The sequence below is a fragment of the Ailuropoda melanoleuca genome, chromosome 3 (genome assembly GCF_002007445.2).
Source record: "Ailuropoda melanoleuca isolate Jingjing chromosome 3, ASM200744v2, whole genome shotgun sequence".
NCBI classification, from domain to species: domain Eukaryota; kingdom Metazoa; phylum Chordata; class Mammalia; order Carnivora; family Ursidae; genus Ailuropoda; species Ailuropoda melanoleuca.
This window is the reverse complement of record NC_048220.1, coordinates 3225856-3237414: the sequence shown is the minus strand read 5'-3', so window position 1 is coordinate 3237414 and position 11559 is coordinate 3225856.

Here is an 11559-nt window from a genome sequence, read left to right as displayed (position 1 = left end):
CTACACCGAGGCCTGCGCGTCTCCTCGCCAGCCTGTCCTCTCCCCACTTGGCCCTGGCTTCACACTCAAGCAGGCCCAAGCATTGAGATTTCCTGTGCCCAGCTTAGCAAGCCCACAGGAAACAGTCTCTACAAAAGTCCCTAAACAGTGGGACATTTCCTCCTGGGTTGAACCTCTGCCCACCTCAGAAGCAATAGCTTTGGCAGGGAATAGAATTCTCTGAGTCAGCATTTGGGCCTGGGCCCTGCACCCATGGGTGCTGGGAAAGGTGATCTCGCTGGAACCCCATTTCCCGAGAGTGGGGCTGGGGAGATCTGGCTATGGGGCTGCGCCCACCGGCTCTGCCCTTTGGGCTATAGAGCCTCGCCAGCACCTGCCTCGGCCCCAGCACGCCAGCTTTGTTCCTTTATAGGGACCAGACCGAGCCAATCAAGTCCTGCCACGGGACCATCCTCACCTTCCCCAGCTGGAAGAGGCAGTGGGGGCAGCAGGACAGGGAGAGATATGCCTGCCATGTGAGACTGGAGAATTCAGTCTCAACCTTGCTGATCTCACCAGGAGGGGCAGTAATCCCGATTACCCGCCTGCACTAGGATGAGGACAGCTGTGGAAGGATGCTTTGCAGGCTGAGCACACAGCTGCAGTGTGAGCTGGCCAATGGGCCTCCAGGCAGTTCCCCTAAAGTGGCACTGAGCTTGGAGAATTTCCCCGGGCCTGGGGGGTTCCCAGATTGGCAGCTCCAGGAAGGATTGGTCCATGCAAACTCAACGCCTACCTACCTGTTCATTTTCAGTGCAATAGACACCGGTCCATGAGAGGCTACCAGCAGAGGGCGTTCTGGAGTCTTCTTTGCCCTGCCTCTCGCCTCTGGGCAGGGCCGGGAGAGGCGGCGTTTGTCTTGGCTTCCTTGACTGACCAACATCCCACTCAAGCTGAAAAAGTCTATATTTCAGCCCTAATGCACTCCCAGGGGCCAAGACTGGAGGGTCGAGAGTTTCCAAATGTTTCCCTCAGCCCTGCACAGGCCAACGAGGTTGCTCACGAGTGTCCCTGATCTGTCCCTGAGAGCGGGAGGCCCTGGGGGGTCCCTCAGAGCACACCAGGTCCACCAGCCAGTGTGTAGGGAGGTGGGGAAGGGGCTCATGGCAACCACCTAGCCCTGAGCTCTGGGCCAGGCATAAAGGAGAGACCCTACAGCCCACAAAGCACCGAATCAATGAATGGAGTTTTGCATAAGGCCCAATGTTATCCATTGCAAGTGCTATAAATGGCACAGATAATTGGAGCATGGTCCTCAGAGGAGGAGAGAGCCCTGGGAGTTGGGGTCATCAGGGAGGCTTTCCAGAGGAAAAGCTGGGCCTGGGGCTGAGAGAATGGGGAGCAGCTGAGGGTGCTTGTGGGCAAGGCCAGGGCGGTGCTGGGAAGGCAGGGCGTGGCGGCTCTGGCTGGAGCCCACGATGATCCTGAAATTCCCCAGGGCTTTCCAGATGCCAGAGAGCAAGGGTGGAGTGGGTTATCCCTCCTGTCTTGCTCCTTCTGCACCAGCCACAGCGGGGAAGCCCTGGGCGGTGCCCACAGCCAGCTGGCACATTCTGCTTTTCCCGGAGATGCGAGGTGGGCTGAGAGGAGTGACAGAGAGGTATCTGGGGCTGTGCACTCCAGATAAGAATGGAGGCAGCTAAGGGAAGAGGTTGATGAAGAGGGACGCACCTCCTCCCGCCCCACCAAGCTGTTGTGCAAGGAGAAAGGCATGTCTCCTGTCAAATTTCAGGGCCGGTGGGGATCATTTTCTGGTCACAGATCAGCCCCAGCAGGTGTCCTTCCACTGGCCCAGAAGATCTAAAGTGGGGAAGGTGCGGGAAGCATTTCGCACTCATGGTCAGAGAGGAGATGCCTTCACCCCAGTTTACAGAAAACTGGGGCTCAGAGAAAGGATAAGGCACCTGAAGGTGCAGGTGGGAGCTGACTGTCGACACCCCATGGGGTGGAGGAGGGGCTGGATGGGCCCCGGATGGGAAAGGGCAGACCTCGGGAGCAGGTGTCATTACCGATCTGTATAACGGCATCTGAGTGTCACAAAGCCTGACAGCAGTCAGGGCAGAGAAGCCAACGTAGCAGGTCAGGAGGAGCAGAGCCTGGCTTCGGACTGGGCCAGAGGGCAGGGCTGGTCGGGGGGCTTGGGGCAGGGCCGGAGCAGGCAGCCCAGGAGCACTGCCTGGATCCAGCTCAGAGGCCTGGCGGCTTTCTGGGCCGGGCCTCATCACCCTTGGCGTTGACATCCCAGAACCCCCTCCAGGCATGTTCCATGACTCCCGTTGGGACACCTCAGTCTCTCCCCTCTCCATAAGCATGGTCCAGTCTCAACTCACAGTTGACCCTGCCTACGAGTCTCTGCTTACAGACTACAGCTTAGCTTTCCCCCCCTTTCCACTTTATCTCAGGAAGGCCCTCCAGGAAGTATTGCCTGAATTTCTGAGGATCCTGGAACAGGTTGGCCAGTCACTGGACACCAGTAGAGTCGCAAGAATGTGGCGGGCAGCCACCGCCCTCACTGACAGTTGTGGGGTAAGACAGCCGACAGCCGGGAGAAGGAGCAGATACACGGCGGGAACTCTCGTATCTGTGATGAAGGAGAGGCTCAGTGTGTCAACAGCGGAGCTAAGAGGCGAGTCATCTCTGAGCTGGGGATGCAGGGAAGGAGCCTGCTATGATCAGCAGGAACCCCCCCCCGCCCCGAGCAGGCCTGGGGTGCAGAAGGACAGTGGGGAGTGGCCCAGGCAAGTGCGACAGGCTGCTGGGCCTGGCATCTCACACACCGAGGACCTGGTGACAGGTTTGACTTTGTTCTTAGAGCCACGGAAGCCACCAGTAGACTACTAGCAGAAGTGTGTGGTAATGGGTTTGCCTTTGGGAAACTCGCTCCGGCTGCTGTGGGCAGAGGGAATTGGAGAGGTCAACACTGCACTCCATGATACCGTGTCAAGCCATGGCAGTCCTCTGGTTCAAGATGATGTTCTTGAGAGGGAACGGTGGGAACGCAAAGTGGATGGATTTGGGGACCAGAATCAAGTAGGCTTGGGGGATGAGGAAGGGGAAATGCCCAGGTGCAGCCTGCATCCCCTACGGGGAGGCTCAAACAGCAGCAGCCTCGGGGAGCAGTGGGCAGAAGGCCGTGAGTTCCGTGGGGTGGATGTCGCAAAACCGGTGTGAGGGGTCAGGCAAGGTATGGGTGGAGAGGGCAGGTGGACTAGAGGTCACAAGGGATTGGCTACTCAGGGGAGGGGCCCTGGGCATCTGACACAAGCCCCAGAGTCCTCGTGGCACTAAGGACACTTGTCTGAACCACAGGCGAGTCCTGGCTCTCATCCCAGAGTCAGAAGAGCTGAGTTGAAGTCCACTCCCTCACATCATTGGCTGGGCCACCCAGACACCCTCCTGGAGGAATTTGCATCTGCGCTTGGGACTTGAGCTGCCACAGGGGTGCTCCCGGCTCCCACACCACACCTGCACCTCCTGCCCCCAGGCTCAGGCACATGCCTTGGTCCTCCCAGACAGTGCGCCTGGGTGTCCTCAGGCACCCCCACATCCCATGGCCCCAAATGAAACTTACACAGTCTCTCCCACCCACACCTGCTCCCTTCTGCATCCTCTCTCAGGAGTGATGTCATAAGAGCCAGAAACCTAGTCAGCACTCCAGGCCAGGGCTGTACCAGACTTCGAGGTACGTATAAATCACCTGGAGGTCTTGTTAAACAGCAGGTCTGACTCACCAGGTGGAGGAGGCCGGAGATTCTGTGTTTCTGACAAGCCCCTGGGTGTTGCAGCTGCTGCTGGTCTGGGGAGCGCAGCTGGTAGTGTGTGGCTTTTCTAGGCCCTTCTCCCCCCTGCCCCCTGCATCCCGCACACTTCCCAAATCTGTGCCCAGTGTTCCCCTCCTACCTCATCCCATTGTCTCTAACCTAGATGGTTGCAGCCACCTCTTCAACCAGAATTCCTTTGGTTCCTGTTGCTGATGGGTGTTCCCAGGAGAAACCAAATGTTCCACCATCAGTATGACTCATCCGGTCACCTTGGCCAAAGTCGAGGACATCAGGGGGACAGTGGGCCCAGGCAGGCTGCAGGGTCCAAGGTGCTTCTCACTGTTCACTGACTCTCTGCCAAGATCCCAGCCAGGAAATGGACTCTAACAGGGTCATCCCATTAATCTCAGGGGGGCATGTCCGATAGTGGGCCTGAGGGTCCGGGGCCAAAGAAAGGAGAGCCAAGGATGAGGCCCACTCTGGAGGGAAGGAGGGAGGGAGGGATGGAAGGAGGGAGGGAGGCACCTACTCCTGGTGCTCTAAATCAGTGGTCTCAGATTTTCATCGTGTGGACTAGCATCCTAGCCAAGGGCCCAGATATCCTGATTCTCTCTCCCTGGGGGAGCCATTATTTTAAAAGAAAAAAACAACAAAGGAAAGGAACTCAGTGATGCAGATGCCTACCGGGCTGAGTGCCGCCGCTCTGGGTCACTGATGCCAATGGCCCCACCTGGCGGCCGTCAGGGGAGTTACACGGCGCTCCTTGTCAAGGAAGGCTCTCAGCGCATCCCCTTAGCCCCAGAATCGGCTTGCTACACACAGAACCTCTTCTGATATCTCCAACAACCCTTTGCACGAGGGGTTCTCCTCCTCGTGTCACTGATGGTGAAACAGAAACTCAGAGAGTGGAGTCGACGGCTCCAACATCACACACCTGGAGGTTGGAGAAGTCAGAGTTAGATCCCAGGTCTGTCTGAACCCCAGCACTGTCATGCATGCCAGTGGCTTGTAGATCAGGCTGGTAGGCAAAATCACCCAGGGAGCTAGAGGGGAGGACTTCAGGATCAGCCACATGCCTGTGGCTACTTGCCCTCCCCGGCAAAGGCAAGAAGACCATGGCCCCCCAGGGCAGAGGCTGGCCCCGGAGCTGGGGTGGGCTCTGGACAGCCCTCCCAGCTAAACCAGGCCTTACCCCATCAGTTTCTGGATCATTAGGGGTGCCTTGGGGTCTCAGGGAAGGGGCAAGTGCTGTGAGGGACACTCGGGGGGGGGGCAGGGCAGCATCCAATTTACCAACNAGGGCAGCATCAATTTAAACCAGAGGCGGGGGGGGGGGACACATATTTCAGCGTTTTAACAACTGGCATATGTATACATAGAGAGAAATCTACATGCATGGGGAGAACAGATGAGGGGACAATAATAATGGCATTTCAGAAGCCAGAAAGCAGACACTTGAGTGGCAGCTGACCTAGTAGTGTGCATTGGCTGGGTATCTGGTATTTTCCCAAGACCCTATTAACATGAGAGTAAAGGAGTAAAGGCCCTGTGAGCCCCTAATACAAAGAGAAAGGGGGTGTCCACAGCTAAAGGTTTCCACAGAGGAAGAGGGAATGGGTGAATTGAGTTGCAGCATCTCCTGGGGTCCCCAAGGCTACCCAGCCCAGAGGAAGTTCAGGTGCCCAGGGCACAAGCTGCCTCCTGCAACCCTGGTCTCCAGCGACAAAGCCAGCCCCGTGATCATGGCTGCCAGCCAGCAAGCCCTGCCCCCCAATATCCTGGTTGTTTCTTCCCCTATATGTGAACGGAAGAACCAGAGCCACCGGACACTCAAGGAAAGCCAACTTCCTGACAGGGACAGATGGAGAGACAGAAGCCCACATGGACTCCTGGAGACACAGGGACAATTCTGGGAATGGGGAAGGGATCAGAAAGGAAACCTCTAGAATCCTGAGCTGTCACAGACACTAATGCATATTCTATTTTCACCTAAAAGATCTCTGCAACTTGCTTTTTCCTCTGAGCATTGTTTTTGAGATTCGTTCATCGTAAATGAATCAAACAGTTAAATTTTTCAAAGTTCCTTTTATGCCTATTCCACCAATTTATTGAATGACACTTAGGTTGATTCTGTTTTGCTTTGTTTTGGTTTTTCAGTTACACATAATACCTAATTGCCCTGTGCCTTTGGAAAGTTACTTTGAACCACTCTGGGTTTCAGTTTACAGACACGTTCTCGGTTTACAGATACTTATCTGTAAAAAGGGGAACAGTAGAACGTACCACATTGACTTGTGATGACGATTCAATGCATTCATAAAGGTAAATCCGCAGGGGATCTCAATCAAGGGCAAGTTTGTACCCCGGGGACATTTAGCAATGTCTAGAGACATTTTTGGTCATCGTAACTTGGCTAAGGAGACCACAGCTATTACCAGCATCTAGTGGGTAGAGCCCAGGGATACTGCTAAACTTATCCTACACTGCACAGGACAGCCTTCCACACGAAGAATTAACCCAGTTAAAAATATCAGTTGTGCCAAACTTGAAAAACCCTGGAATAGTGCATGGCACAAAACAGGCACTAAGTAAATATTAGTTATTTTTTTAAGGGTTGCAATGAAAATTCCTTTTATCTTCTTTTTTTTTTTTTTTTAAGATTTTATTTATTTGACAGAGACAGCCCCTTGAAAGGGGACACAAGCAGGTGGGGGTGGGAGAGGAAGAAACAGGCTCCTAGCAGAGAAGCCTGATATGAGGCTCAATCCCAGAACGCTGGGATCACGCCCTGAGCGTAAGGCAGATGCTTAACAACTGCACCACCCAGGCGCCCCTCCTTTTCATATCTTCTATAGACAAGCGTAAGATCGCTCACAGAATGAGCACTGCCTTCAAATACTCGTGGAACATTTACCAACCTTGTTTTATTCCCCCATAAAGAACACCTCCGTAAATTCTAAAATGTAGAAATTACACAGAGTATTTTCTTACCTTGAAGCAATAATTGGGAAATTAACTACAAAAGGAGAGCTTCTTCCTGACTCACCCATACCTACCACACCTACCAGAATTCCAGAGCCATCCAGAATTTTTACAATTTCATAAGTAACTGTTTTTTTAAAGAAGAAACATAAAGTAAAATATTATTTTATAAAGTTTTATCAATGATAATATCTTATATTAAAAGCCATTGCATATAGCCCAAAGGAAAACTTATAGAAAAAAATCGTAGTCTTGGGTAACTTTAAAAATAAAAAAAATGAAAAACAAATGACCTAAGCATTCCTTTCTAGAAAGAAAATAGATAATGAAACAAGTACCAACAAAGTAGTAGGAGGAAATTAGTAAACTTAAAAAAGAAATTAACGAAATAAGAAACAAGAGTAGCCCCAATAAATATTTTCCGAATATGAATAAAATGGGCAAAACTCTGAAAAGTATGTCTTCAAGAGGCAGCACCCGTCCAAGCTCATTCCCACGAAACCGCACGAATACTCCAGTGACAGGATGAGGACAGGTAAATAAGCCCACAGTGCAAAAACGGGGAGGACAGGGGCACCTGAGTGGCTCAGTTGGTTAAGCATCTGCCTTTGGCTCAGGTCATGATCCTAGGGTCCTGGCATTGAGCCCCACCCACGTCAGGCTCTCTGCTTAGTGGGGACTGTGCTTCTCTCTCTCCTCCCTGCTGGTGTTCTCTCTTGCTAGCTCTGTCACTGTCTCTCTCCCTCCAATAAATAAATAAAATATTTTTTTAAGAAAAGGGTCCCCTCACACAATAACCAAACAATGAAGGGTACTATAGAAAATTGCCTGCCATTCCCAGAACAAGGAAAACCACAACCCAAGTGAGAGAAGACAATCAAGGCAAGCCAATACTGAGATAAATCAGATGTTGGAAATATCTGAGAAAGATTTTTAAAGCAGCCAGCACAAAAAAACACGACTCAACAATCAATTACAGATTCTCCGGAAACAAAGGAAAAAATAAAGTCTCAGCAAAGAAAAAGAAGTTATAAGAATGAAAGAATGGAATGAAAATTATGGAACTAAAAAATACAATATCCAAAATAAAAACTCACGGGATAAACCCAAAGAACTCCACATCAAGACTCATCATAATTAAACTTTCAAAAACCAAAAACGGAGAAAGAAAAGAATTTTTTTAAAGATTTTACTTACTTATGAGAGAGAGAGAGAGAGAACATGAGTCGGGTGAGGGGCAGAGGGAGAAACAGACTGCCCACCAAGCACGGAGCCCGATGCAGGACTCGATCCCAAGACTCCGGGATCATGACCTGAACCAAAGGCAGATGCTTAACTAGCTGAGCCACCCAGGCCCCCTCAGAGAAAAAAATCTTAAAAACAGCTGAAGAGAAATGATGCACTGCCCCACAAAGTAAAAGTGATTCAACGGACAGTGGATTTCTCATATGAAAGAAAAACCGTCAACTCAGAAGGCTATATCTGGTAAAATTGTCCCTCCAAAATGAAGGGGAAGTAGAGACATTCTCAGATGAAGAAGAACTATGAGAATTTGTTGCTAAGCAGACCTACCCTTAAAGAATGGCTAGGGGCGCCGAGCTGGCTCAGTCCAGAGAGCATGTGACTCTTGATCTCTGGGTTGTGAGTTCGAGCCCCACGTTGGGTGTAGAGATTACTTAAAAAAAAAAATTTTTTTTTAAAAAGAAGAAAAAGAATGGCTAGAGGAAGCTCCCCAGAAATAAAAAATATGATGACAGGGGTGCCTGGGTGGCTCAGTCAGTTAAGCATCTGCCTTCGTCTCAGGTCATGATCTCAGGGTCCTGGGATGGCGTGAGTCCTGCATCTGGCTCCCTGCTCAACGGGGAGTCTGCTTCTCCCCCTCCCTCTGCCTGCTGCTCCCTCTGCTTGTGCTCTCTCACTCTCTCTGTCAAGTAAATACATAAAATCTTTTTTAAAAAATGATGACAGAAGAAACCAGGGTCCTCAGAAAGGGGAGGAAAATAATGGAATGGGTAAACAGAATAGAATGTCCTTCCCCTCGTGAGTTTTCTTCATCGTATCTTATGGTTGAGACAAAAGTTACAATACAATCTGCTGTGTTGCTCAATGGACGTAGAGAAAATACTTCAGAAAATTATATTTTATAAATTGGAAAGATCAAGGAACCTGAGTGGAAGTAAGTTTTCTACACTTTGCTCAAAATGATAAAACGTTGACACCAGCAGGGTATGCATTAACTTACGTGTGTAAACACATATGATAACCCCTCGAGCAAATGACTAAGAAAATTATACAGTGATACACTCAAAAACTTTATCAAGAAATCAAAATGAAACTCTAAAAAAATGTTCAGGACACTGAAAGGAAGGCAAGAAAAAAGAAACAGAGGATGGAGAAAGGGAAGCTGAACATGCAGAAAACAAATAATAAAGTGGCATACTTAGCCCTAATGTAGCAATAATTGCTTTAAATGTAAATAGTTTAAATACCCCAATGAAAAGATTTGGAAGAGTGGCTTAAAAATAATAACCCAACTATATATTGCATATAAGAGATTCGCCTCAGACATAACGACATAAGCATGTGCAAAGTAAAAGAATGAGGAAAATAGTATCTCAAAATTGCCACGCAAAAATCAATTACACTTCTACATACTGACACTAAACAAGTAGAAATCAAAATAAAAAATACCATTTAAAATTGCTTCAAAGCAATGAAATGCTTAAGTATAAATCTAGCAAAACATACACAAGATCTGTAGGATAAAATATAAAATGCTGATGAAAGAAATCGAGAGATTGGAGAGACATACCATGTTCAAGATTTGAAAGAGTCAACATAATAAAGATGTCAATTTTCTGAATTGATCTATAAATTTACCTCAATTCCTATCAAAATTTCAGCAAGGTTAATTTTATAAATATAAATATGCTTATTAAAAATGCTTATTATTTATCTGGAAAGGGAAAGGCTTTACAATGGCCCAAACTATTTTTTTAAAGATTTTATTTATTTGAGAGAGAGAGAGAGCACACAAGTGGGCAGAGGGGCAGAGGGAGAGGGAGAAGCAGACTCCCCGCTGAGCAGAGGGCTCTCATGAGAATCTATAATTAACTCAAAATAAGAAGTGGTGTTTTTTTTTAAGTGGGAAAGGAACTCCTATGAAGGAAAATAAGCAAAGCCAAACTTCAAAATCCTCAAAAGTCTCAGAAATTGGCATCAGCTACATATTTGACTGAAAATGATACTTTTTTTTTTTAATTGTAAGGGAGGCTAAAACCAAGAACAGAAGAAAGCACTAGGAAGAAATTAGACCCCAGGTCCCCTCCCCCTCTCCACTCAGCCAGGTGTCTGCCCCTCCCCCACTCCGGGGTTCTTCTCTGATGAGAATAAAGCAGAGGGTGTCTCAATATTTATTCCTACTCCGCTGTAAGGATGCTGGCACGTGAAGGGATGTCGGAAAATTTCATCTCTATTCCTGAAGAAGAGTTGATGCTGGCACGTGAAGAGATGTCGGAAAATTTCATCTCTATTCCTGAAGAAGAGTTAACCTGTGGTCCCAGGACAACTTACCCTTTTGGCTTATGGAAAAACTTTAAAAGAGGAAAGTGGGAGGATGGTGGCTACTTGGGTGTCACTGGTTCTTGCCCGTCCGGTTTTCTAGGAACACTTCTCTGGAGGTAGACTACGTAAGTTATTGGCCCAACCACCTGACAGTACTTTGCCCACTGGCCTCTCAAGCTTTATCCCAACCTTCCGGAAGGTCTATTTTCTCTTATGATCACATTCGACTTGGGAATTAGAGCGCTTGCTTCCTGCTGGTGCAGGTTTGAGAAACCGGGTATTGTTTTCAGGGTTAAATGATGATGGCGTTGTGGACCTTATTGGGGGTTCCCCTGGCATTATATTTCCCTCCAAAACCTACGAGGCTTCCACTCTATTCGCCCTTTATTAATTCCACATGAAAGTACTCACAGCCAAAGATCTTGCCTGGACACAGTTTTAAAATCTTAACGCTTGAGTCATTTCCTTGTTTGCTTTTGTGGTCTGCTCATCACCAAATTTCACAACCTAATGAAATTGAGACTATTTTTTAAATAATCAACTTAGTTTGGAAGGCAACACTCTTGATCTTCTTTTCTGCCAGCAAGTTTTTGGTTTCTGCATGACAGGGCATCAATCTTACCTCCTCGATTCTGGAGGAATTCAGCCTAGAGCTGGTATGGTGTCTCTCCTCCATGGAACGCTCAGAAACCAGGCTTCTGCCAGCTTCCATTTTTATTCTGACATTGTGGGCTCATTCCCATGGTCTAAGACAGCAGCTTCAAGCTCCAGGCGGCAGGACAGCAGAAGGGCTAAGGGAAGGAGGCAATGATAGATGGGGCCTTTCTTGGGGACAGGAAGAGGAGGTATGCTTTGTTGGGAGAGGTGTGCATGTGGATATCTGGTACACAGAGTGGTGACCGTGGCTGAGATGGTCGTTCAACAAAATTCATGTTGTGCCTTCCATTTTATAGATTCGTTGCTGAGAAGCAGCTGCTCAGACCAAATCAAGTAAGTTCTTTCCAAGCTTGTGAAATCTTTCCCAAGCCTTTTTTGCACCTGGGATATGTGACTAGCTCTCGGCAGTGAAGTATGGGAAGGAGTGCTATGGGTGGCTTCAAGCTGATCGAGTTCTCTCCATCTCTGCCCTGTTTACCAGGTGGATACAGAGGGCTCCAAAGCCTTGGGCAGGGATTCTTGACATATTTTATGCCATGAGCCCTCCTGGTAGTCT